A 27,737-nucleotide genomic window follows, 5' to 3' on the forward strand; every position below is an offset into this window, starting at 1 on the left:
AACATCAAAGAAATTGGCGTTTCATTTACAGTGAGTGGGAAGACTTTGTTTCATTATTTACATTAGAGCTCTGCCCTTGAACAGAAAGGGAAGGTATTGCTTGGTATTTATTATCAAGATGCGACTATTCACATACCCCAGTCACATGGCTACCAGCTCGAGTTAAAGGCCCTTTCTTAAACATCTAACTAGAGCTGGAGCGAATCATCGCCGTTGGTATTTTGTACGGTGTGATTTTTTACCACAACTTTCGTAGGCTCCACAGCTTCCCTTCCAATGTTTCGAATACAAATTATTACCAAGTTCTCCTTAAAAATTATATTACTTACTAACGATATGTATTAATTCAATTGATAATTAATATGACTAATATATATTACATGTAACATATATTAACAACACATTCACTTATCTGATAACGGGTTTGGACGTCCGAAAACAGATGCATAATCAACTAACCGGACGTGCCTTGAAATCGTTTGATCCGTAGCACAGCAGATTCTCTGACGTGCTCTGAATGCTGAAAACTTGTTCTAATGGTGAAGCTTCGAATGTGTTCTATCGAATTGTGAAATAGGAGCTTTCGAGAAGAGTCCACTTTCTACTTCCATTGTGTACCGATCCTTTGAATCGCTTTGTCTCGTGTCGATCACCAATCAGCTTTCTAGATGAAAATCTTTTTTGAATGTAAATACTTTTAAATACACGAGAAACAGACGATACAATTGCTAGAATTATCGACTCTACAGCTGACCTTAAATACTTCCAACCTGTTTACAGTGACCGGCATAAAGAAAATCCCACACCGTTTGTTCTCGGACATTGAATCATATTAGTTATTTTATGCTTTGTGGTGATTGTATTTGTTATATTGTATTTTTTATGTCCATTACATTCAGTTCCGTAAACAACATAAAAATAACATGTTTTCTGATAAATGTATAAAAAAACATATGACAAAAACCCTTCAGTCAACTGCAATAGAATAAAAATTAACAGAGCAAGTAGCGAGCAATCTGTGAAGTGAAGATCGGATTTGAACCCAGGTGAGATTTTCTGTCGTATGCAGACAGAAAAGAGGGACTGCAAGCGTCTGTTACCTTGTCAGGGGCGGCGTGCAACAGCGTCTGATCCAGAACGGGCAGCTGACCTATGAAATGCGCCAGCTATACATAAGACGGCCGCTCCAGCTGAAATATCAAATCACTACGAGAAGTCTGGAGAAAAATTTGGAACGAAATAATCAGTATGGATCTAAGCGAATGGAAAGCTACGATTGGAAACTCGGTACTTGGAATGTGACTCTGACAAAAGTGTTTCGGAAGGTAAATGTGAAGTAGGGTGCCGATGAAAATGGTCATCACGAATTTTAAACACTTACCTCTTAAAAAATATTCACCACTATGCGCCGTTCTACGCATAGTTGTCCCATGTTACTTTTTGACGATTTTCACTTACGGAAAAACAAAAAAAAACATCATGCTCAATTGTCCCATGTTGATATTCTATTCATAACTGTCCCACCATGTATTTTTCGTAGATCCACATCGAATAAGTCGGTCCAAGTACAAGAATTTTATGTCACACTTTCAGCAGGCCTAATGCACTCTTTTTTGGTTTGGAAGAACGAACTATTTCCAAAACAAATAAGAAAAAGTTTAAAGAACACGTGTACACCTTGTTAGCGAATGCCTAATAACAATGAGATTAATATTCTGTGAAGGTGTTGCAGATCACTCATTTCTTCATAAAACGATGTTTCAATGCATAATCTTTCGGAAAAACACAAAAAATATCGTTTGTTCCCGGTATATCAAAAATCAACACCAAGGAAGGAGTAAAGGAAATCGGGGGTTTCGAAATAAAAAATGTTGATGCCAAATGTCTTAAAATTGCATGAAACGTCGTGATCGGCTGTCATCTCGAAAAAGATTTTAAATTGGAGGAATTTCAAATGAACAACTGAAAAAAGCGATTTTGGTACACTTGAGATGTGGGGGAGTTATCTAATACACACATAATGGACACTACATACTAGGATTTAATATATGAAACAATAAAATCAAGAATTCTATTCTAGACGTTTTCATGACAGAGTAGAGCCACTCAAAACTGCCACTAATGAGATTTTTGGGGCCATTCAAATATTCATGTATTACGTAGCGCCCTCAGGAAGGGAGGAGGGGATGGCATGTGCAAATTTGTTCAGAAATAAATCCAAATAGCTCTAAACATTTTTATGCAAATGATCATTTGTTACATATTATGGTGTCTAAAATAGTAAAAAAAAGTGTTACGTTATAGGCCTTTTTCAAAAATTAATGCTTTATTCTGCAAAAATGGTTACAAATTTAATATTCAAAGTACTGCCAATCGCTAGTCACAACTTGTTCCCATCTTTCTGGAAAATCACGGATCCCTTTGCGGAAATAATCGGCCGGTTTGTCGGTTAACCACGAATCGATCCAATTTTTGACTTCATCAAAATTGAAGAAGTGCTGGTCAACCACGCCATGTTTCCATCGATCGAAAAAGGTAATAGTCGGACGGAGCAATGTCTGCAGAATACGGCGGGTGGGACAGGACCTCCCATTTCAGCGTTTCCAAGTATGTTAAGACCGGTTTCGTGACATGCGGCCAAGCATTGTCGTGCTGAAAAATAACTTTATCGTGTATTTGGTCGTATTGTGGCCGTTTTTCCTTCAGTGCACGGCTCAAATGTATGAATTGTCATCGGTAGAAGTCTCCCGTAGTAGTTCCATTAGGTTTTAGCAGCTCATAGTACACCACACCCAGCTGGTCCCACCAAATAGACAGCATAACCTTCTTGCAGTGAATATTCCGCGCGGCCATCGATGTTAATGCCGGGTATCCATACGTTTCCCGAGGTTTAAGATTGTCATAATGGACCCACTTTTCATCGACAGTAACCGGGGTTCGATGCAAAAAACCCTTTCTTTTATGCCGTTGGAGCAGCTGTTCGCACGTGATAAAACGGCATTCGACGTCTCCTGAATTCAATTCATACGGCATCCAATGTCCTATCTTTCGGATCATTCCCATTGCTTTTAAACGATCTGATATAGTTTGCTGAGCTACTCCAAGTGTATCTGCAAATTCTTGTTGCGTTTGTGACGGATTTGGATCGAATAAAGCCTCCAATTCTTCATCTTCAAACTTTTTTGGCGGTCCGGAACGTTCTTCGTCTTCCAAATCAAAATTTCCACTTTTAAACAGTGCAAACCACGTCTGCCACGTCCGCTCAGTTGGATCATGGTCACCATAAACTTCCACCAAAATGCGATGACTTTCCGCAATTTCTTTTTTTTTATATTGAAATAATGAAGTAACACTCCCCTCTTTGGTGGCATATTCAACAACGACATATTCAAAGTGGCAAAAAATATGTTGTTTACGCTTCAACTTTCAAACCATAGCCTTTCTTCACAACAACCATTTTAGGCCTCCATTTCAGCGGGAAATCCGAATATCCAACCATCAATAAGAATTCCATCAAGGAAACCATCCATTCCCCCACCAAAAACTATGGAAATTGATCAATCCATTAGAACTAGGCAAATAAATTATGGTAATAGACCCCTAAATGCATCTCAGGTAAATCCAATGAAAAGACCTAGACTATTCAGTATTGAAACCAGTCAATACGGAAATTCGCAAAATTTCATTGAAGTTGATCCCATTGATTATGAGTACTAACACAATGAAGAAGAAGAGTAGAATCATCCGATAATGAACGATATATGTAACGAATTGAAACACAATAACGGGAAATACCTGAAGAGGACATGGAAAAGCAGAACTTAATTTTTGTAGACTAAAATCAGCGCTACCTCATTTTCTTTATTGTGGTAAAGCAAAAGATTCACTAAAAATTCTAATTGACACAGGGTCAAACCAAAATTTCATTCAACCCCAGTATGAAAATATCAGCCACAAAATGGCCATCCACTGCTCTTAAGGGGCTATTCTAGTGTAGAGACACGAATTTCGGACGTTTTTTCGAGCTCCGTAACAATAAAACAAAGAATATTTTTACTATCCATTATATAATTATTTGTTCATCTATCTTTTAACAATAAAATAAAAATTTAACGGAGAAAAAATATCCACAACGAGAATGGTTAAAAGCTGATGAAGTGAGGGGGGTAAAAAATAGTTGTACCATGGCGTACACGATTCCAGCCCTTCTGGTTATCTGAAAGAAGAAACCGAACTGATTCTGAATCAGTAAAGATGCCGCATGAACCTCGTATGAACCTCGGACAAGTCAAAAACATATTGTCTGACAAAAAGGCGGCCGATTGAAAAACGAAATGCGGTTTAAAGTGTTTTTTTACGTTTCCCGATTTTTTACAAATTGTAAATTTAAAAAATATATATAATTTTTAGAGGTTCATATGATAGAGAGATGCATGCTGATTGTAGCCATATAAATTTGACATGAATCGGTTCAGTAGAACTTGAGATATCGAGTACGCCAGTTTGAAAAGACTAGTTTCGAGAAAAACGCGTTTGAAGTTCCTTGTTATGGCCGTACCAGGTTAGATACACCTCACTATTTTTCCAGTTCCAGTTAACAAAACTTTAGATTTTAAAGCTCATGGATAAGGGTAAGTTTTGCTATATACTGCATTTTCATCAGTTGTTCTGATATCGGCTTTGACTTTCGTAGTAAATGGTAATTTTTGGTTCGGAGGTTGGAATAAGTCCTGAAAATCTTTCTAGAATTTTCAACTTTGTCTAGATTAGAGGTTCTCAAAGTGGTCGGTATCGGTTCCCCAGAGGTCGGCATAAACGAGAACTGATTTTGGGGGTCGACAAGGTCTAAAAATCAACCCCTATCAATTGAAACAAGATCATATTTGAAACTTCCAAGATATTGTATAAGTTGTTTTACGTGAACCAACTTCTGGTTCGTTAGCAGATCATGCAAATTGCGATAATTTATACATAAAAATGTAACGAATAGAACATTAATAGCATTTTTTCAAACAAGAACATGGAAAAGTTGTTGTTCGAAAAACTTTTTCCATGTAAATGTGCCCATCGTCCGATGTATGGAAAACCTGTTGGAAATTTTAAGGGCTGTTTATATCTATATTTTCAGAATTTTAAAGCATTTATATATATATATATATATATATATATATATATATATATATATATATATATATATATATTTGGGAATTTAAAAAAAAACGAGAAAAATGAATTTTAGTTTCTTAAATAACTTTTTTACCAGCGAAGTTTTTTTCCAAAAAAATTAAGAATTGTGTAGGTATCATAGTTTTTAGGTTATAGATTTTTGTAAAAAATTAAGAAAAAATAATGGCTTTTTCCAAAAAGTAGTCTAATTCTTTTTCGAAAATTTCAAGTATGCAAAGTTGCTATAATGACCCATGTCTTTACACCCACGTTTCACTTCTATCCGAGATGGTGCTGCCAACTCCTAAGACGAGTTGGCGTGAAATTCGTCTTTAGTAGAAAGTATTATTGTTGTACTTTTCAAAAACTCAACCAGTCAATGAGCGTGCACAAGTTCAAGATGAAAAACTTGGCAAGTAAGAAAGTGTGAACAAGTGCGTGCAAAATAGTGTAATTGAGCGTACAAGTCCTCCAAGCACATTAGATTGATAGAAAGTCATCAGGTTCAGCCATCACACTGAATTTGCTGTCTTTAACTTGTGATTTTATTGTCTTTTTCGAAAATAAATTTCCTACTTAAGCATCCATACATTGTAAGTAATTTGTATTAGTAATTATTAACTACATTTGATGTTTAACAGGTTTTATGTCTATTTATTTTGTTTAATTTTGATGAGGAAATGATGTCAAGCTTACTCACTTAACCAACCGATTTTTTTGTATGCATTATAAATAAAAACTAGAGATATCCTTCTTAAAGAAATTTGGCTATAGAGTTCTGAGCTGTCACTTCATTCTGGAAAAGAGTCTCTTGCCCAAAACAGTTTAGGAATCCCTGTTTTAATAAACCACAAAAACATAAAAGTTCGTAGAATTTTCTTTCACATTCGGTCTGATTTGCAACTCAACAATAAAGTTTGGCTGACAGGCAAAAAAACAAATACGAAAAAAATCGGGGATAGGACAAATTGAACAACAAATGGCATTGATACCAACAGAACCAAGGCGAACGAATAATGTGATTCCAAGCTGAGCTAAGTCGAATACAACAATAATCATATGAAAGAGGAGTCTTTTGTTCTCGACATTCTGGCATCAATCGATAGAACACATTCGATGTTTTGACACGGCAACATTATAACAAAAGCCGGAGCTTGACGGAGAATCTGCTATGCTACTTATCACGGATTATGGATAAAGGAAAAAAATATGCCATCGCTCGAGTGTTGCCTTAAAAGGAGACCATTTAGGATTAAGGCAAACTTAGAGTTAAGGTTTCGCACTGCACATAGAAGATGCATCCCGTAGATCAGAGTTTATTTATTTCGCACAGAGTAGAGTAGATATTGCACATAAGGAAATTTCCTTCGCACGGTAGTAGTTATACCAACGGCGCCCAAAACAGATCCTGGTATATTTATTTCACACTGTGCCTGCCTGTTGTGTATGTAGATCTTTCGCACCACTTTCATAAAATATCCATCACAATATTATATTTCACGAGCGTCGCCCACACACACTCTTGTACATTCTATGACCTCGAACAGGCGTATGATTCTAAAACTCTTCTATGAGGCTGTGCTAGTTTTAACGTCTTTGCCTCGAGTTGATGCGTCTTCCTAGATCCAAATTCAACTTTCCTCTCTACGGCTATTAGAGCTGTTGTCAATGGTTAAGGTAACTTGCTTCCTCAAACAGTTGCGGCAACGATTGATCCCAGCATCGCCCTAATAAGAGCATATTCAATCGATTCTCTTTTAACATGTTGATCTCGAAATTATTCTTGCCTAGCTTTCCATTCAGTCCACATCAAGAGCATTTTCTCACACCGCGAGTAATCGGTTTCTCACATTACTAACCATAGATTTAAGAAAATTGTTTAAATATAAAGGGGAAATGAGGTTTAAATGAACCAGTGCTCAAACTTCGATAATTTAGCTATAAATAAATTGATACTTCTTCATTATCCTATTCTTAGAACATTTGAAGTTATTTAAGACACCCTTGTTGTGTTGTTAAATATAAAAAATAAAACAGAAATTTCTCTCACGGTAGCCATTTTGATGTAATTTTTTGGCGCATCGTATTTAAGGAATTTCCCGTGAATTTTAAATTATTCGACCTGATAATTTCGACAAATCATCAGTTTGGACAACTGTTTACATAGTCAATGAGAGGTGAACAGATATTTTGTTTTGTTTCAGAGATTAATTCGCATTCGGAATTACTTTGTTGTTTAGGGCAAAAGAGCCACCACTGGATAACGACTAACAATGTCATGTTTTCCAAAGTTGATCTACCTCATCAAAAGTTGCTTTTCAAGAGGTTCCTTTTGTGGCTCTGACCCTGAAAAAATATGGAACCTCGACCAAAACCAAACCTCAATATGTGAAGCGTTATGTGTTTCTTACTGCTTTTTCGCACGTATGAGTAAATTCTAATTACTACTCTAGGTGAATAAGCTCAGCTTGATTCATACGTGTACCTACAATTTCAATAATGATTTAAACAAACTTAGATAAGGAACAACGCATTAATCTATCCCATTTAGTATAATATGTGTAATTGTACATTTAACCACCACACGATAAAAAAAATGCACGATTTTACATCTTATTGTTTTTTGATGAAAAATGTACTATTTTTATTTTTTATAATAAAAACCGTTTGATATCTTGAACAACAACTAGTTAGTTAAGCTATGATATTCTTCAATAAACGGAAATTGTAGCAGTATATGGACGCAGTAAATAGGCATATTCCTTAGGGTATTCATTTTAACCACTTTTCCCCTATATAGTTTCTAAAAATATATTTAAGAATTCGGCTTCTTTAAAGTTATGTAATTGAGCCTATAAAAATAAACGAATCAATAAAAAATTAAAAAGATCATTTTCTCAATATAAGTGTCGGTCCCCGCTCCCAAATATATTTATGTGGTAAGAAATTAGTCACATATCGTAATACATCAGAAAACAATCAATTTTTTCATTTCCTGTCAGTCCCAGCGATCAACGGCTTTTCTAACAACAAAAAGTACCGAAAGTAATCGTCATAGAGGTCGACTCTATGAATGTCGAAGAGGATGAAGTACTGAGCGACGCACCTGCGGATGTTTAGTCCTGCTCCTCTTCCATCCTCAACACCCCGACTCGTTGTGAGTCGCTAGAGGATGAAAGTGACGAAAGTAACGTCACTACAAAAACTGAACCTAAAATGCTAGATTCAGCTGAGGTCCACTCTTCGTGGAAAAAAAACCTCACCAAGGGTCAGAGAAGGAGGCTGAAGAACTTGGTCGCAGCTGGGATCCCTGCAACGGAAGCTCGGCAGCAAGCACTGAGTCAGCACATCTCTGGACCAGCAAAACGCCCCCGAGGATCGGAACTACCTAGTAGTGACGAAAAACCGATTCTTAAAAAAACTAAACAAAATCTCTGCCCCCGTAAAAGAGCGGGGTTGAATGAGCAAAAAAAAGATGCCCAAAACACTCTTCAAAACAAAGACTCCACAATAACTTCTGTCGAAACTGGAATCTCCTTCAAGGAAGCTGTGGAACAGATCAAAGTTGGAATACTCCCGGAGGACTATCCCAACACCGATCTTACTACGGCTCAGTTAGATTCCATCCAGAATGCTCTACTCACTGCAATAGAGCAACAAAGAAACGAGCCGGTTAAGCCCAAATTTTTCAATTGCTCGTATAAGTCAGGTTATCTAATCCTTTCGTGCAAAGATCATCAAACTTCGGAATGGTTGAAGAAAGTGGTAATCCTAGACGACAACATCAAACTGGTTGCTCTAGACGCCAAAATTCTCCATGCCTTTTTCCCACAAAGCGCAACATTCAGCGACGAGAGACTCAAAAGCCTCATTGAGAGTCAAAATGAAAATCTCTCCACCGATAAATGGCGAATACTAAAGAGATCCAATCCCAACGAAATTCACGCGGACTGGACGCTAACAGTCGACGAAGCTTCGATGCGTCAACTAACTAGCACAAACTTCAACATAAACTTCCGATTTGGCGAAACTAAGCTGAGCAAAACAAATTCAAAGCAGCGCTAAGTCATAATCCATAAAAGCTCCGGTGTATTCAAAGGAGATCTGGGGCCAAAAAACGGGGAACCTAAAAATTCCAAAAACCCAGGAAACCTGAAGTCTTCAGAGACTAGTGACTCCAAAATAGTGGAACCACAAAATGCTCAAGAAGTCGTCAGAAGGGTTTCTGGCAAACAAAAGCGCCCTCGTGAAGCTTTTCCGAAAAACAAGAAGCTTGGCATCCTGAGTATTCCCGGCCCAAGCGGTACAAACTCAACGGTTATCGCAAACAGGTTAGGAACCTCGATTGTGCCAAGTAAAAAAGGTGAGTTTCTTCAAACCCATCCCAGATCCAAAACGAATACGGAAGCTGGAACAAGCAAAAAACATGACCTGATTTTCAAAAAAACAGATGGTACTCCGATCCTCCCAAATGAACCACCAGATCGGATAACCCAACCTAATGCAGAACACTAAAGTTCTGCAAATAAACCTCCACCACGCCAAAGCAGCGTCGAGCGTGCTATCCAGGAGGTTTATAAAAGACGCTGTGGATCTAGCTCTTATACAAGAGCCTTGGGTTCACAAAGGAAGAATACTAGGTATTCAAACAGGTTCATGTAAGTTGTTCTATGATGACAAGCATGACTCCCCAAGAGCTGCTGTCTTAGTAAATGCAAACATTAAATGCTTTCCTATTACAGAGTTCATTCAAAGGGACATCGTCGCGATCAGAGTGGAAGTTCCTACCGCCAAAGGAGGGGCCGACATCGTAATTGCGTCGGCTTACTTTCCAGGCGATGTTCCTGAGGTTCCTCCACGAGAGGTAGCGGCGTTTGTAAACTACTGCAGGGAAATTAACAAGGACTTCATTATCGGATGTGATGCCATCGCTCATCACACCATGTGGGCAAGTACGGATATCAACTACTGAGGTGAGTGTCTTTTAGAATTTCTCTCGTCAAACAACATAGATATTGCTAACAAAGGGATTGAACCAACCTTCATTAACGCTATCAGACAAGAAGTCTTAGATCTAACGCTGTGCAGCCGGCTATTGAAGAAAATATCCATAACTGGCACGTTTCCGATGAGGCGTCTTTGTCTGATCATAGACACATTATTTTTGAATGGAATGGTGGCATGGAAGTTCATAGAGAATACCGAGATCCCAAAAAAACCAATTGGGATCGGTATGCACTTGAACTCGAGTCTAAAACTCTAAACTCGAAAATAAGGTCGATTCAGCAGCTTGAATCAGCTACAAAAGAACTAAATGAAACGATAGTCTCTGCCAACAACAATAATTGCCCACTGAGAAAAGTTTCTTCGACAAGAAACGTTCCTTGGTGGAATAAAAGGCTCGAACGGCTTCGCAAAACGGCGCGTAAACTGTTCAACAGAGCAAAAATTACCTCGGACTGGTCTCAATATAAGAGAGCCCTAACTGAGTACAGTAGAGAACTGAGACGATCTAAACGAAAATCCTGGGTATATAACTGCGAAAGCATTGAAAATACCCCAATCGTTGCTAGACTCAACAAGACTTTGACAAAAGACCACTCGAACGGGCTTGGATCGCTTAAAAAGGATGACGGTTCGTTCACAAAAACCCCCTCAGAAGTACTAGACTTACTGATGAAGACTCACTTTCCGGGATCTACATCTGTTCACTCGGATACAAATCCTGGCTATAATGGCGACACAATATGCTCTCGAAGGCGTCTCATAGGACCCGAAAGTGCAAAGGATGTCGCTAACATAGTTGCTGGGTTAGTCTTCACGAGGGCCAGAGTAGTAAACGCGGTGAGATCCTTTCTACCTTACAAATCTGCAGGTGCAGATGGGATTTTTCCAGCCCTGATTCAAAATGGAGAATCAAAACTAATTCCGTCTCTAATCGAGATCTTTAAGGCAAGTCTGATACTAGAGCACATTCCTTCGATATGGAGACTTGTGAAAGTAGTTTTCATTCCAAAAGCCGGAAAACGCGACAAATCACTTCCAAAGGCTTTCAGACCAATTAGTTTATCATCAATACTGTTGAAAACTATGGAAAAAGTATTATATGAATACATAAAGTCTGTATTCATGTCCAAACACCCACTATCCAAATACCAGTTTGCCTACCAATCAGGCAAATCCACAATAACAGCACTACACATGCTTGTGACAAAAATTGAAAAATCTCTCTTGTCAAAAGAAACCGAATTATGTGCGTTTCTTGACATCGAAGGTGCTTTTGATAATGCTTCTTATCTATCAATGGCACAGGCAATGAGAAGAAGACACTTCGATAATTGTATAGTCGAATGGATCCATGGCATGCTCACACACAGAAAAATCACCTCGGAGCTGGGCGGGTCGTCTAATTATGTGATTGCAACAAAAGGTTGCCCACAAGGAGGCGTTCTATCACCTCTCCTTTGGTCACTAGTAGTTGACGACCTCCTGACAAGTTTAGAGGCAAAAGGTTTTGAAATTGTGGGCTTCGCCGATGATCTAGTCATAATGATACGAGGCAAGTTCGACGACGTGATATCGAGCAGAATGCAGATGGCCTTAAACCTTACACAAACTTGGTGTACCACAGAAGGTCTGAGCATAAATCCCTCAAAAACAACAATTATTCCATTCACCAAAAAGAAAAAACAGCATCTGCAGTCTTTATATCTTGGGGGAGTGGAAATAAAATGCAGCGCTTCAGTGAAATATCTAGGTGTTATCCTAGATGCTAAACTCAACTGGAATGCGCACTTAGATGCAATAATCAGTAAGGCCAACATTGCCCTATGGGCATGTTCTAAAATGATAGGAAGAACATGGGGTCTTAAACCAAAAATGGTAATGTGGGTCTACACTGCCATTGTGCGGCCTAGAATAACCTATGCCTCATTAGTCTGGTGGCCAAAGACCAAGGAGACTGTAGCTACAAAAAAGCTAAACAAACTCCAACGACTAGCATGCATTGCAATTACTGGAGCAATGCGAAGCACACCCTCGAAGTCACTGGAGGCTATCCTTCACTTACTACCTCTGAACCAACATGTTCAGCTAGAGGCTAAGAAAAGCGCTCTAAAGCTTAAACAATGGAAAAAAATACTAGACGGAGACAAAATTGGTCACTTGAGCATCCTGAATCTCTTACCCGTAGGACCATCCTCAGAGATGAACAGTGATTGGATGGAACCTAGGACTAACTACGACATTCCATACAATGTAATCGAACCTTCTCGTTCAATATGGGATGAAGGCGGTCCCAGTGTTCGTAATGGTTCAATCATGTTCTACACTGATGGGTCAAAAATGGGAATCAGAGCAGGTGCTGGAGTGTATGGTCCCAGAACAAAAATCTCTGTAGCTATGGGAAACTGGCCAACAGTTTTTCAAGCAGAAATAGCTGCGATAATAGAATGCTCAAATGTCTGCCTTAAAAGAAAAAAAGACGGGTGGGTAATGTCGGGGACATAACCGGAGTGACGTAGGACTATACAAAGGGGACAGCTTTTGTTAAATATATATTTTAAATATATTGTTTTATTTTCTTCTCCTACGTGAATCTACCTGAAAATGGATTAGTTTACTATTTACTCTTTATGAATATGTTGATGGTTCTGAAAAGAACTTTTGGTGTTGTTTTTGTTTTTGTTATCACTCGATATTCCCATCTTGTTAGGTTAAACCTTCCTGTTTAGCTATTGCGTTTGCCACTCGCCACAGCTTTCACAGTTGGAAAATTTCTTCCCATCCAGCTTATGACATGTTGTTCAGTAAATTACATTTAATGCGACGTGCCGGAGAAACACTTTGCCACTCACTGAAACTAATTTTTGCCTTGATGAGCGCCGAACCGAAGCTGCTCTGTTCTTGATACGGGTTTTCTGATTGTCGTGAGCAGCTTTGCAAGCCAACTCGAGCACTCCGACGGCCGAAACTCTATAATCGCTGTTAGGTATACTGGTGCTCCGGCACCAATCCGTTCGGCCTAGTTACCCTTGCGGAGCAATCAGTGAATGCGATCAACAGGGAACCTGAGACCTGCACGGTTCGAGTGAGACTTTGCCTTTCCCTTAACTTGTCCTCCTTTGTTACGTCCACGATGCCGATGCCGTACAACCACACGGGTTTACGGTTTGAAAGAAAATAAGATATTTTTTTGGGGTCAGCGTGTTTTATACTCTAGCGGTACACACTCACAGGATAGAGACAAATCGGCAGACTCAGCCAGAAGGGCGAGTCAAACGAGACGAACGAATGAGCGTTAAAAGGGAGCGATGGCAAAAAATACATTCATTACGATTTGTTCGCTCGTTGGATTCACATGCAGGCTAAAAAGGGTCCTTTTCAGGATCACAAAATTATCTTCAATCTAAAGAGATCCCCATCTTGTTCGGCTAAACCTTTCTGTTTAGCGATTGCGTTTGCTCGCCACAGCTTTCACAGTTGGAAAATTTCTTCCCATCCAGCTTGTGACATATTTTACAGTAAATTACATTCAATGGCACGTCGCATTACCACCACTCAGTATCGGATTGGAGGTAATTTTAACCTGTAATTGAACATTTGCGATGACAGTGGTACAGTGTCAACTTTCAATGTGGGGTCATAATTTGGACCCCGAACCCTATGTTTACAAAAATGTCCAACTAAATATGTCGCATTACAGGTCCGTCCAATTAGCTAAATGTCGAGATAAGTGTAAATTACTGTACTTTTAATCTAGAAGCAATTTAAGAATTGGTGAAAATCAATAAGCTCAGAACAACTGCCAAATTCACATACTCATCATATCCTGGCAAACAAATTATGAAAAAATCAATTTGTGTTTTATTATTATTTTGGATATTGTTTTAGAAAGCATTGAACTGTATTTCCTAAACTCTTTTTTGGAAGGTTTAATGGCCCTGAAAAGCGCCTTGTTTTATAGAATGGTTCCAATTTAGAAAACTTAGTACTCGTGGTTTTGAAAAAAAACCATTTCGAACGCCCTCAATGCCGCCTTGTTCTGGATTTGGCACCAAAGCAGTTTGTATAAAGAACAAGCTTTTTTCTTCTGCTACCTGATGCCGTTTTGCGATTGCGTTTGCCACTCGCCACTCGCTGCAACTGCCTGTTGTCTTGATGTCCACCGGACCCAATGTGTTCTGTTCCGAATGCGGGTTTTCTTATCGTCGCGAGTAGCTTTGCCAGCTTACTCGATCACTTCGGTGGCCGAAACTATATAACGGCGGCTAGGTGGACTGCTGCACTGGTACTAACGCGCTCGACCTAGCTACCCTTGCGGGGAACTCCAGATCAACACGGTTCGAGCGGGATTTTGCCTTTCCCTTCACTTTTCCTCCTTTACCATGTCCAGACATGGCTGCTTGGGTTGGTTTGTTGATGTGTTGTGATGGGAACCGATGTGGTGTACGGTTTGAATGAGAATGATCGTTACGGAAGGAAGGAAGGAAGATATTGTATTATAGAGACTTTAAACTTTTGCAGTTCATTCGTCTCTAGCCTTGAGAAAGGCCCTTTGAAAACTCTACTCTATTCTACTCCAGCGCTACCACCTCCGCCCTCTTGCCTTGAGAAAGGCACTCGATCCCTCGCCGTCCAGCCCGTCCAGCAACGATGTTGTCCAGTCGGTGTCCACACAAAGAATGATCGTTACGGCAGCGGAGCGGGGATTTTTAAGCTGACTGGCTGGCTCGAGAATTACGCATGTGTGAGACTGCGACCAATGTTTCGTTCATTTTTTTCTTTTTCCTTCCCAATCGTGCTTCATTCTATTTCGTTGCTGCTCTGGTTGCCCGATTTGGTCGGTACGATTTGAGGAGTACAAAATGGACCAATCAAAAATGGGCACAAAGGGCATTTTGGCAATGCTTGATATTTCACAATTATTCAATTATTTATCTCATGAAAAATGAAATGTTATTCGTTATGATAGATGCGTAGATATATTTCCTATCAATTGATGCAAAAACCTTTGCGATCTATTGAGAAATGCTCGAGTTATAAGCGTTCCAAATCTTGCATTTTTTCCTACTTGTTCAGTGTCTAGATTTCCATTTCACCCCCTATATCTTCCGGTTAGACGTAGTCCTACGTCAATATAGACATGTTGTCTCAGACAGTCAAGCGGCACTTAAAGCTCTAAATGCTTTTAAATGCTCCTCAAAAATTGTCTGGGAATGCATTCTACTCTTACGGCAACTAAGTCGGATAAGTTCGGTACAACTGTACTGGATTCCTGGCCATTGTGGAATAGAGGGAAACGAGCGAGCAGATGAACTTGCCAGGAACGGCTCTAGCTCACCTTTCACTGGTCCAGAACCATTCTGTGGAATATCTGACTGTGTGTTGAAAGGTGAGCTGAAGAACTGGGAAGACCGGGAAGTATTAGTCAACTGGTTGGCGGTACAACTTAACCAGTCAAAAAAATTTATCACGCCGAGTATTAAAATTACTCAACAATTGCTGAGTCTTAATAAGAAAGGCTTAGGCACAATCACAGGCCTTATAACAGGACACTGTCCGAGCAAATACCATCTCAAAAACATAGGTTTAGTGCAAGATGATATTTGTCGTTTTTGTAATACCGAAAGCGAAACCTCGGAACATTTGCTCTGTAATTGTGGAGCTCTAACTAGACGCAGACTTAAATACCTTGATAAGGCTATTCTGGAGCCCAAGGAAATTTGGTCTGCGTCGCCAATCAGAATTATAAAATTTATCAAACAGAGTATTCCTGATTGGCACCTATTTCGCTATAGCTTTCAGTCTACTTCTTCATCAATAAGCAGTAGGTAAGCTTGAAGCGGAGTACAAAAAAATGGGATATACCACAATAGTTCAGAATAATGGACGCAGTGGTTCACATCCAACAGGGGAAAAAAAACCGGAAATAACCATCGACGCTGAGCTCAGGATTAACGAGCATGTGGAAGTCATAGCAACCAAAGCTTTTTCTCTTCTTGGATTTATCCGTCGGCACGCTTCCGTCTTCACCGATGTACACACCTTGAAGATAATCTGCAGTTTCCTTAAGTATTTTGCTCCTGTCTCGTGCCCGTATTATTAATCGCAAATCTTTATGGTTGTGCACATATAGAGGAAATTCAAACGGTTCGTATTGCGTCTACCTCTCTGGAATGATTCTGTTAACCTTCCTTCTGTTGAACCGTAAAAACTAAACACGACTTTCAGGAGTGTAACAAAAGTAATTTATTTAATGATTAAAAATCTTCACAGTTCAAGGTTCTTAGCTATAATAAGGAAAATAAAAATGGATGCTACGCTATCGCTATGTGCATTTTTGTTTGAACAAAATTAACAGCATACGGAGGGTGTACCGCTGTACGTTGTACTTTCTATCACTCCTCCTCAGTGACCATTGGTTGCTCTTGTATCCAACGACAATCCAAGGGAACCACATAATAGTTTCATTCTAGCGGCTCCTAACAGCTTAGCAAATAGATCTGCGATGTTCTTCTCCGTTGGACAATATTTCATTTTTATCTCACCGCGTTCACAGAGATCCTTCACAAAACACTGACGAGTTTCGATAAGTATTGATCGTCCCGAATGTCGTTCCGAGTTAGCAAAACTTATGCACCCCTGATTGTCCTCGTTGACAACGGTAGCCCCAGCTTGTTTTTCACCACAGATAGCTTTAGCCCATAAATGCTTTGTAGTAAACGACACACTAAACCTTCTTTCCCTGCAGTTACGAATCCAGACGTTTGAAGCATATAGAAATCATCTCCCAACTCGCCATACAGGTATGCAGTTTTAACAACCAAATGCCTCAGCAACATACTATGACGAATGGCAACAGCTAAGAGCGTGCAAAACGATGATTGTCTTACTACCGGTACAAAAACTTCATCATAGTCAAGGCCATACCGCTAACTATACCCTTGTGCCACCAATCTCGCTTTGTATTTTACAACCTCATCTGATGCATTGCGCTTTATTTCATAAACCCACCTACAACCGATGATACGCTTGTTCGAAGGTGCCTGAACCAACTTCCACGTTCGATTCATACGATGAGATTCCATTTCTTCATTCATGGCTGTCATCGAAAACTAGAAGGCTCATCTTCATCAGATGTCTCATTATACGGAGTCGATTCCTGTTCCGCTTCCGGTAACTCGTCACTGAATGCATCCTCGCACGGTATCTCTTCTGCATCAACCTCCAATTCCGACTGCTTGTTCCCATTGATTACCTCAATTTCCGGAGAGTGGGAAATTATATTCTGGACAGTTTCTTTTGTTTTCTTCAAATCGCAAAATTTAGAATCACGGTTTAAAGTGACTGTGGCATTTTCCGTGTTCAAGAAACGATATCCTTTCCGATTTCCTTCGTAACCAACAAAGACCAATTTCATATCATATTATACTCCCAAAAACATGAATTTTTGGTGTCATACCTGTCCATATTTCAAACGGTGTTCTTGAACTGCTGTTGATGGCAATATAATATTCTGTAGATAATTAGCAGTCATCACCGCCCCGACCAAAACCTTTTCTTCAACTGGGATTCCGCTGATAAACATCGCATCATTTCCGTTAGGCTACGGTTCTTCCGCTCAGCAACTCCGTTCTGCTGCGGACTATACGGTATAGTTTGCTGCAGAACAATTTCTTTGGCTCGAAGAAATCGCTGTAGAGAATGTCTGCTCCTCCATGCGCACGAATGATCTTCGGCAACCGTCCGAATTGATTCTGGACGAGCATCACATAATCCTTTATAAACAATTCAACAATGGTAAACCGCGAAAAAGTCACTGTGCACAAGATCTAGTATGGCTTCTGTCTTCGCTTCAGACGCTGGAAATGGAGCTCGGCTCATTTTACCCTCAGAACATACCTCACAATCAACACATTTCACATTTTTGATCCCACAATCAACTAATTTCAAACCTGTGCCCAGATTTTCGCGAACAATTTTGTCGATTGCACCAGGATCCCGATGCCACGTATGCTGGCAGGTATCACCGTGTTGAGCAGCTGCAACCAGAGCGGAATTATGTTCCTTAAGTTGATACAAGCCTCCTCGTCGTTCGCCAACAGCAACAACAGATCCATTTTTCGCAATTCTACAGCCAGCCTTATCAAAAGTAACAATGCACCTTCCCATCAGTCATTCTACTGATTATTAGCTAATTTACTTTCAATGCCACAAACAAAACAAAACATTCTTCACTTGGATCTTCTGCGGTTTTCCATCACCATCAACCGCTACCAGCTGTCGAATACCAGAACCACTCGAACACACTTTGCCACAGCGTTATGTGCGATTCACATACAACGTTACGGAAAAGAACGTCCACGTTCCGTCCACGTACCAATTCACACTTGCAGTCAGTGCTAGCAGCAGCAAAGTCCTGTCAAATGTCAACGAATGAATTAGTTGATGTTTTGATTCTGTGTCAGAAGTTTGTTGTGAGCTTGGAGAACTGCTGAAAAAATCGTTTTGCAGAGTTTGCTTTGATTAATTTCATTATAAATCTGAGTTTTTTAAGGTATGGCAATATTTGGTACACTTCTATTAGCCAAATAAATAAAATAATTCATACTTTTGCAGATGCCGAAGTTTTCCAAAAAACGGTTAGCGGTTATTGCTATATTGTTGGACGAGGAAGAGAGTACTAGGCGCCGTTGAAAACGATGGATCCGGAATATGTCGACTCTCAGAAAGCAGGAAGGGGAATTCCACACATTGTTCAGGGAACTGGAAGAGGAGGATTTGAGTTTCCACAAATATTTTCGGATGCCGATGTCCCAATTTTGACGTAGGACTACGTCTAACCGGAAGATATAGGGGGTGAAATGGAAATCTAGGCATTGAACAAGTAGAAAAAATGCAAGATTTGGAACGCTTATAACTCGAGCATTTCTCAATAGATCGCAAAGGTTTTTGCATCAATTGATAGGAAATATATCTACGCATCTATCATAACGAATAAAATTTTTTTTTTCTTGAGATAAATAATTGACTAATTGTGAAATATCAAGCATGGTCAAAATGCACTATGTGCCCATTTTTGATTGGTCCATTTTGTGCTCCTCAAATCGTACCGACCAAAACGGGCAACCAGAGCAGCAGCGAAATAGAATGAAGCACGATTGGAAAGGAAAAAGAAAAAAATGAACGAAACATTGGTCGCAGTCTCACACATGCGTAATTCTCGAGCAAGCTAGTCAGCTTAAAAATCCCCGCTCCGCTGCCGTAACGATCATTCTTTGTGTGGACACCGACTGGACAACATCGTTGCTGGACGAGCTGGACGGCGAGGGATCGAGTGCCTTTCTCAAGGCAAGAGGGCGGAGGTGGTAGCGCTGGAGTAGAGTAGAGTAGAGTTTTCAAAGGGCCTTTCGCAAGGCTAGAGACGAATGAACTGCAAAAGTTTAAAGTCTCTATAATACAATATCTTCCTTCCTTCCTTCCGTAACGATCATTCTCATTCAAACCGTACACCACATCGGTTCGCATCACAACACATCAACAAACCAACCCAAGCAGCCATGTCTGGACATGGTAAAGGAGGAAAAGTGAAGGGAAAGGCAAAATCCCGCTCGAACCGTGTTGATCTGGAGTTCCCCGCAAGGGTAGCTAGGCCGAGCGCGTTAGTACCAGTGCACCAGTCCACCTAGCCGGCGTTATATAGTTTCGGTCGCCGAAGTGATCGAGTTGGCTGGCAAAGCTACTCGCGACGATAAGAAAACCCGCATTCGGAACAGACCACATTCGGTTCGGTGGTCATCAAGACAACAGGCAGTTGCAGCGAGTGGCGAGTGGCAAACGCAATCGCAAAACGGCATCAGGTAGCAGAAGAAAAAAGTTTGTTCTTTATACAAACTGCTTTGGTGGCAAATCCAGAACAAGGCGTCATCGATGGCGTTCGAAATGGTTTTTTTTCAAAACCACGAGTACTAAGTTTTCTAAATTGGAACCATTCCATAAAACAAGGCGCTTTTCAGGGCCATTAAACCTTCCAAAAAAGAGTTTAGGAAATACAGTTCAATGCTTTCTAAAACATTATCCAAAATAATAATAAAACACAAATTGAGTTTTTTCATAATTTGTTTGCCAGGATCTGATGAGTATGTGAATTTGGCAGTTGTTCTGAGCTTATTGATTTTCACCAATTCTTAAATTGCTTCTAGATTGAAAGTACAGTAATTTACACTTATCTCGACATTTAGCTAATTGGACGGACCTGTAATGCGACATATTTAGTTGGACATTTTTGTAAACATAGAGTTCGGGGTCCAAATTATGACCCCACATTGAAAGTTGACACTGTACCACTGTCATCGCAAATGTTCAATTACAGGTTAAAATTACCTCCAATCCGATACTGAGTGGTGGTAATGCGACGTGCCATTGAATGTAATTTACTGTAAAATATGTCACAAGCTGGATGGGAAGAAATTTTCCAACTGTGAAAGCTGTGGCAAGTGGCAAATGCAATCGCTAAACAGAAAGGTTTAGCCGAACAAGATGGGGATATCGAGTGATAACAAAACAATAAACTCTTTAGATTGAAGATAATTTTGTGATCCTGAAAAGGACCCTTTTTAGCCTGCATGTGAATCCAACGAGCGAACAAATCGTAATGAATGTATTTTTCTTTCTTTCTTTGTTTTTAAGAGGCTTTAAACTTTTGCAGTTCATTCGCCTCTAGCCCAGTGAAGAGCCACAATAAAACCAGCCCAGAGGGGACTGGCGAAAGGGAAACCAACAAAATCACTCATCAGATCTGTCCGCTCGACTCTCGGTTAAAGAAGAAGGTAGGAAGGGATCCTATGCATCATAAGATATTTAATATATGCTGTAAAGAAAAGTAAATATTTACTGATCCGAGGACCAAAGCAGTAACGAAGCATAAGTGACCCAGCGCAAAGGCGTGTTCCAAAAACAAAAAACAGGAAGTGGATTATATCTATGGTATAACCGCAAGGGTGACGTAGGACTATCGTTGATTTAGAGATCATTTGTTTGAAGTTGAATCTAAATTCATTCTGAATGAATGAATAGTTGGGGGACTTCTAAAACGAGAGCGTTACGTTGGAGGCACAAGGTTTTATGCATCCAATATTGGATACGGAAATATCCTACTGATGGGGAAGAATAATCTTCAGAAGCTATCCTGTTAATTGCGATTGATTGAAAAATCACAAAACCAAATGTATTTGGTCACAGTGTTACATGGATAGAAAACATTCAAATAAACTCTTTCACATGAATGTATTTTTAAATTCCCAGAGGAACTGGCAGATTATTTTCCAGAAATGATTAGATCTTTCCGGAACTTTCTCAATGCTGAATGGCATCCAAACGGAAAGAATTCCGCACGTGTATGTGTGTGTAGCGGTGCTCCCTTGGCCGAGTGGTTAGCGTCATAACTAACATGCCGGGTGTTCGGATTCGATTCCCGTTCTGGTCGGGGGGATTTTTCGTCAAAGAAATTTCCTCCGACTTGCACTGTGATCACGCGTATTCTAGAGCTTGCCACTCAAAACGCATTCAAGGCGTGTTATTTGGCATAGAAATCTCAACTAAGTACTAATAAAAATGACACAAGTAATACTACGTTGAGACGGCGAAGTTCCTCTAGGAACGTTAGTGCCATTGAAGAAGAAGAAGAATGTGTGTGTAGCGATGTCTTCCCGGGGAACCGTTTGTGGCATCACTCTCCTCCTGATGGATTCCCTTCTGGACTAGGGTGCACAAACAGGCTCTTGGTGACACCGTTCATCCGCGCTTTCATGATAAACGAAGAGCTTCACCACAACAGCGACAACATGCTCCAATCGCTGTTCAATTAGAACTGAGTGGATTTCCGAGCGGCGCTCGCTTTTATACCGATTGGTGATTTCAATAGCCTGTTTTGAAAGCAATTTTAAGACTATTGAAACAAGTTTTTGGATCAGAAAGTAACAAGTATAGAACGCGTAGACATTTTATCTTTTGAATGAAGTGTTTATCATACCATTTCGTTCAGTTGTTTAGGAGCTATTAACGCTCAAAATCTCGGTCTCCGGCGTAACGCTTTCGTTTTCGAAACTTTGATTTTACACCCCGTTATAGTAATGAAAGACGTAGTCCTACGTCAAAAACAAAAAGGCCCTTCTCAGGAGGATGGGAAGGAAAGGAGTGGAAAGGATTTGGGTGGGATTAGTGGAGTGGAAGGGGTTGGGAGTGGTATGGGAAGGAAAGAGGGGAGGAGTGGGTGTGGGGTGGGGTGAAATGAAATGAAATACAGTTTGAATAGATAATAAAATATAGTGGTTTTGAATTTAATGGTATATAGTAGAGCTGAAAAATGGAGAGGTTTATTTAATGAATTTATCCTCCTTGGTGAGTGTGGCTGTAGGAATAGGAAGTTGATTAAAGTATAATGTAATGGATAGAAGATAGATGTGGGTATGAAAGTATATATTATATTATTTGTTATTTATTATTATTGAATGCGTGTATATACATGTATGAATTCCTTCCTTTCGACCCGTACATACATGTGTATACACACATGAACACGCATACATGACCGTGAAGTGGCGAACTGTAATAAATAAACAATTTCAAAAGTACTTAGTATTTCGATTTAGATTTTACCAAAGAAGTCGGTTTCTTTCAGAAACTCAATTAGATTGGTTTCTTGGGTCTCGTCTCTACTGAGGATATCTCGGAGACTCTGACCTATATTGTGTCGGGCTCGAGCATCTATGGTATGTTGGCATTCTAATAGGAGATGGCTAACGGAAACGGGTGCTTCATTGCAAGCACATTGGGGTTTTTCGGCTCTGTAGAACAAGTGTGAGTGGGTGAAGTTAGTGTGCCCAATTCGAAGACGGGTAAGGACTTGCCTTTCCCTACTATTGAGACGGTCCTCCCAAGGGAGAGTGGAATTTTTGATTTTATGAAGATGAGTGGGACGGCTGTTTATCCAGCATATGTCCCAACTTTCACGGACTTGCTGTTTTACCCAGCGGACAATGTCAGATGGAGGACAGGGCATGTCTGGGGGTTCTGTTTTGCTGCCCTTGCCGGCCAGTATGTCGGCGGCTGTGTTTCCGCGGATTCCTGAGTGGCCAGGAACCCAGCAGAAGGAGATGTTTTTATTTGAAGTAGCCTCCTCTGTTTGCTTAATCCATGGGTGTTTGCTGTTTCCACTCAGAAGATCATGGAGACAGCTAGCTGAGTCGGAGAATATTGTGGTAGGAAGGAAATCATGGGTGCATTCTTGGGTAGCTATTAAAAGAGCGAAAGCTTCCGCACTGAAGATGGAGCATTGCGGTGGAAGAGAAAAGCTACCTATGTATCTACTCTCAAAAATTCCACATCCAACTCCATCGGCATTGACTGAACCATCTGTGTATACCTGGTGATTGATTTGGAAATTGGATGCAACGAGGTTATTGAAGCAGGCTTTGACTTTTGGAGAAGGGTCTCCCGCCCGAACTGCCTTGAGAAGTTCAAGGTTAATGTACGGCGGTTTGACGTTCCAATTTCTTCCCGTCGCAGATGAACGTTCACATATATCGGGAAGATCTTTGTTCGTGAGATTTTTGAACCATGTTTTAGCTCTATGTATTAATGGGACATTGTGGTCGCATTCGGGGAGTGACAAGTGACGGATGGCTTTATTGGTGATGGCTTTTGTTACCAGGTGGGTGAAGGGAAGTTGCCCACTTTCTGCCATTACAGCAAGAGTAGGACTGGTGGGAAAAGCGCCAATTGCGAGCCTAATTGCTTTATTGTAAATTGGTTGAATGGTGTTTAACACCTTGTCCCCTCCACGGCTGAAGGTGCCTATTCCGTAAAGGATTTGTGGGACCAACCAAACATTTACAACATTTTTTTTTTTTTTTTTTTTTCCCAAAATATATTTTTTATTAAGGCACATGTGGCGTTAGCCTGACGGGGCCGGGAGTCCAATATTTTGACAAATTTTGTCTTACAACTATGTTAGTAATATGTAACCGATTACTCGCGGTTGGCTCGAGGTTAGTATTACAAGTGTTCTCATAATTGGTATGTTGCAGTCTTCGATGCTCTATACGTGTGCCCGACACGGGCTACTTCCTATTGGGATGCAGCTGACCATTAATCAGCAACGCTCCCTAGTCTGTACCCCATATCTAGCGTGGTGCGTCTTTCTCGACTCGAGGAATCCAGGATAGAATGGTCACTAGCCGGCGCAATCATCAGTTCGTGTAGAGTTGTCATGAGCGGTACAACCTTTACAACATTTAGCAGCGTCTTTCTATGACCAGAGGCTAGGTTGCCTGCGATAGACTTGATGATGTTCAATTTCTTTCTGGTGGCTATTTTGGTCTTTTGGGAATGTGATAGGAAGTTGAGTTTCTTGTCGAAAGTAACCCCTAGTATTTTCAATGTCCTCATTGTAGGGATCGGGATTTTGTTGAGCTGAAGATAGGTTCTTCTTCTGAGAGCTTTTCCGATATGTATGTGTTTGGATTTCTCCGGGGAAATTTTGAAACCTGTTTTAGAGCCCAGTTTTGGATGGAGTCTAAGGTTTTTTGAAGCCTCTTTCTCTGAATTAAGCCGAAGCAGCTCGTAGAGATAAGAGTGATGTCATCTGCATAGACTATGACCTTTATATGGTCCGGGATAATCTCGAATAGAGATTGCATGGCAATGTTGAAGAGGGTTGGTGAAAGTGCTGAGCCTTGTGGGAAGCCGTTTTCTGGGATTTTTAGAGAAGATTGGTGGTTGTTAATAACGGTTTTGAAAGACCGGTTTTCTAGAAAACTTTTAATGAAGAGACCTAATCTCCCACGAATCCCCCAGTCGGAAAGACTTTTCAGCACTGGGTACCTCCATGCCCGATCGAAGGCCTTGGATAAATCCAGGGAAACAATATCAATGTGGTGTAATTTTTCAGTTGCGTCGTCTAGGATTTTTTCGATTGCTACAAGGCAATCTTCTGTACCTTTTCCCGCACGGAATGCGAATTGTCTGGGATCAATCAGCTTATTTGACTCTAGAAAAGTCGTTAAGCGTCGATTGATAATTTTTTCCAAGACTTTCCCAACACAACTTAGGAGAGTGATGGGGCGGAAATTGTCAAGAAGATGATTGTTCATGTCTGGTTTCGGGATACAGATCATTAAACCCTCTTTCCAGCAACTGGGGAGGGTTCCACTGTCCCAGACTTTGTTGAGGAGCTTCAGAAGTGCTTTTTTCCCGAGATGGGGTAGATTCTTAAGCATAGGGTAGCTGATGTCATCAGGTCCTGTGGATCCTTGTTTGACTTTGTTCAGTACCCAATCGAGCTCTTTGAGGGAGAGGTTTTTGTTGAAGTCAAATTCCACAAATCGATGGGAATTCTTTCGCATTCCGTTTTGTGGGTTAGAAAGGTTTGGTCGTAGTTTTGATTGGAGGAGGCGGATGCAAAGAAATCTCCAAACGCCTCGGCGATGATTTTCCGGTTATTGGTGTATTGACCGTTAATTAGAAGATTATATTCTTTGCTCCTTTTCTTGCCATGAAGCCTGCCAATCTTACTCCATAACTCCTTTGTTGACGCGTTGGGATTAATTTCGTTGACGAATTTAACCCAACTGTTGTGCTTGGCTGTGTTGATAGCAGTCTTAGCTTCTTTGCGAGCCCTTTGGAACTCTGTAAGCAGAGTGGGTCTCAGTGGGCTGTCCGGATGGGCCTTTCTTAATTTGCGTAGGGCCTTACGTCGACCTTTGATCGCTGCCTTCAGCTCAGGCGACCACCATGGGACACATTTCCTGCCAGGGATGCCACTGGTTCTGGGGATATGTACCATTGCAACTTCTAGGACAACTTTGGAGAATTCCTCGGCTGTCCAATCTCGTTTAGTGGAGAGGCGGTTTTCAATGTCAAACTGATAGCCAGCCCAGTCAGCGTATTCAAATTTCCATCTTGGCCTTGTTGAAAACTCTGGAGAAGTTTGGCCGAAGAAAGTGAAGATTGGAAAATGATCGCTTCCGCAAGTATCATCGTGGGTGTTCCAAGAAAGTTTTGAAGAGAGTTTGTCTGATACTATAGTGAGATCGATGGCTGAAGTAGTACCAGAATAATGGATTCTGGTGTGTTGGCCGTTGTTAAGAAGGAGAAGAGAATGGTCGGATATGAAATCCTCAATGATGGATCCTTTTCGATCGAGGTATGCACCTCCCCAGGCGTATGAGTGGGCGTCACCCATAAGCATGATTGGGACGGGAAGTTGGGCGAACAGATGGTCCAGTTGGCCGCGTAGAGTTTTCGGATCGGAATCATTAGTGATGTAGATGCTAACGACGGTGATTGGAAAGGGGTGTTTAATGCACACTACCACTGCCTGAAGATCAGTGGTAATGGGAAGAAGATCATGTGGAGCGCCATCTTCGATTGCGATTGCAACTCCGTTTTTTGAGGGGTTGGGACCCTCTTTGAAATATGTGATATATTTTGAGATGAAGTGTTTATTGAAGTTGTTTGGAGTCATAGTTTCTTGAAGGGCTATGACTCTGGGATTAGAGTTTGAAATAAGCATTTTCAATTCTAGAATATTTCGTCGGATACTTCTGATGTTCCATTGTATCCCGAATTTCTGTGTTGGAGTGAATGTGTTGGTGTTTTTAACTCTAATTCCTAAGTCTTAATTGTGTGTATGCTTGAACTATCCAAAGAGGATTAGTTCGATGGTCCTTTACCCTTGGAAAGAGAAGCTTTCTTCGAGGTATTGATGTCGTTCTTGTTTGGTGTAGAGGTATTTGGAGAGTTTGTTGTGTGTGTGTTGTTTTTTGTGGAATGTGCCTTGTTGTTGTTGTTTTTTGTTTGATGTGTGTTGTTGTTGGTGTTGTTGTTTCTTGTTGGTGTTGTAAAGTTGTTATTTGTTGGTGGTGTAGTTCTTAGATTGTTTTTTGTTCTTTTCTTGTCTTTGTTAGTTTGGGTTTCATCTTCCGATTTTGGGTCTGATTCTGAGGATGAACCTTTCGAAATTTTTCTTTTGTCTTTTTTCAGTCCTTCAGAAGTATCCATTGAAATTACCGATTCACTATCGTATTCGGTTGTTGAACTTTCAGTAGACGATTCTGTCATGGTTGTGTCTATGATTGAGGGGGTGCTTTCGCGACTAGAAGCGGCCGAAACGGCCGAGGCGCAGCTGCATTTGCACTTGCAGCCAGCTACTGGTTCCCGAATGTTGAGCCTGTCTTGCAAGACGCTCGAATAAGTTGGACCATTTTGGGTGTTGGAAATGATTTTTGCTTCTTTGTAAGAGATACCACGATCGATTCTTATTTTTGTGATTTCATTTTCTTTTAGCCATACGGGGCACTTCCTGCTGGAAGAGGAGTGGTTCCCTTGACAATTAATGCATAGTGCTGGTGTATTACACAATTTAAAATCAAAATCTTTGGGGTGCTCTTTGCTGCAATTTCGGCAAAGCGGACTCTCACGCTTGCATCTTTTGCTGGTGTGTCCGAAGTTGGAACATTTGAAGCACTGCATTGGATTCGGATAGTAATTCCGAGTCCCAGCGCGAATGA

The sequence above is a fragment of the Toxorhynchites rutilus genome, chromosome 1 (genome assembly GCF_029784135.1).
Source record: "Toxorhynchites rutilus septentrionalis strain SRP chromosome 1, ASM2978413v1, whole genome shotgun sequence".
Taxonomy (NCBI): domain Eukaryota; kingdom Metazoa; phylum Arthropoda; class Insecta; order Diptera; family Culicidae; genus Toxorhynchites; species Toxorhynchites rutilus.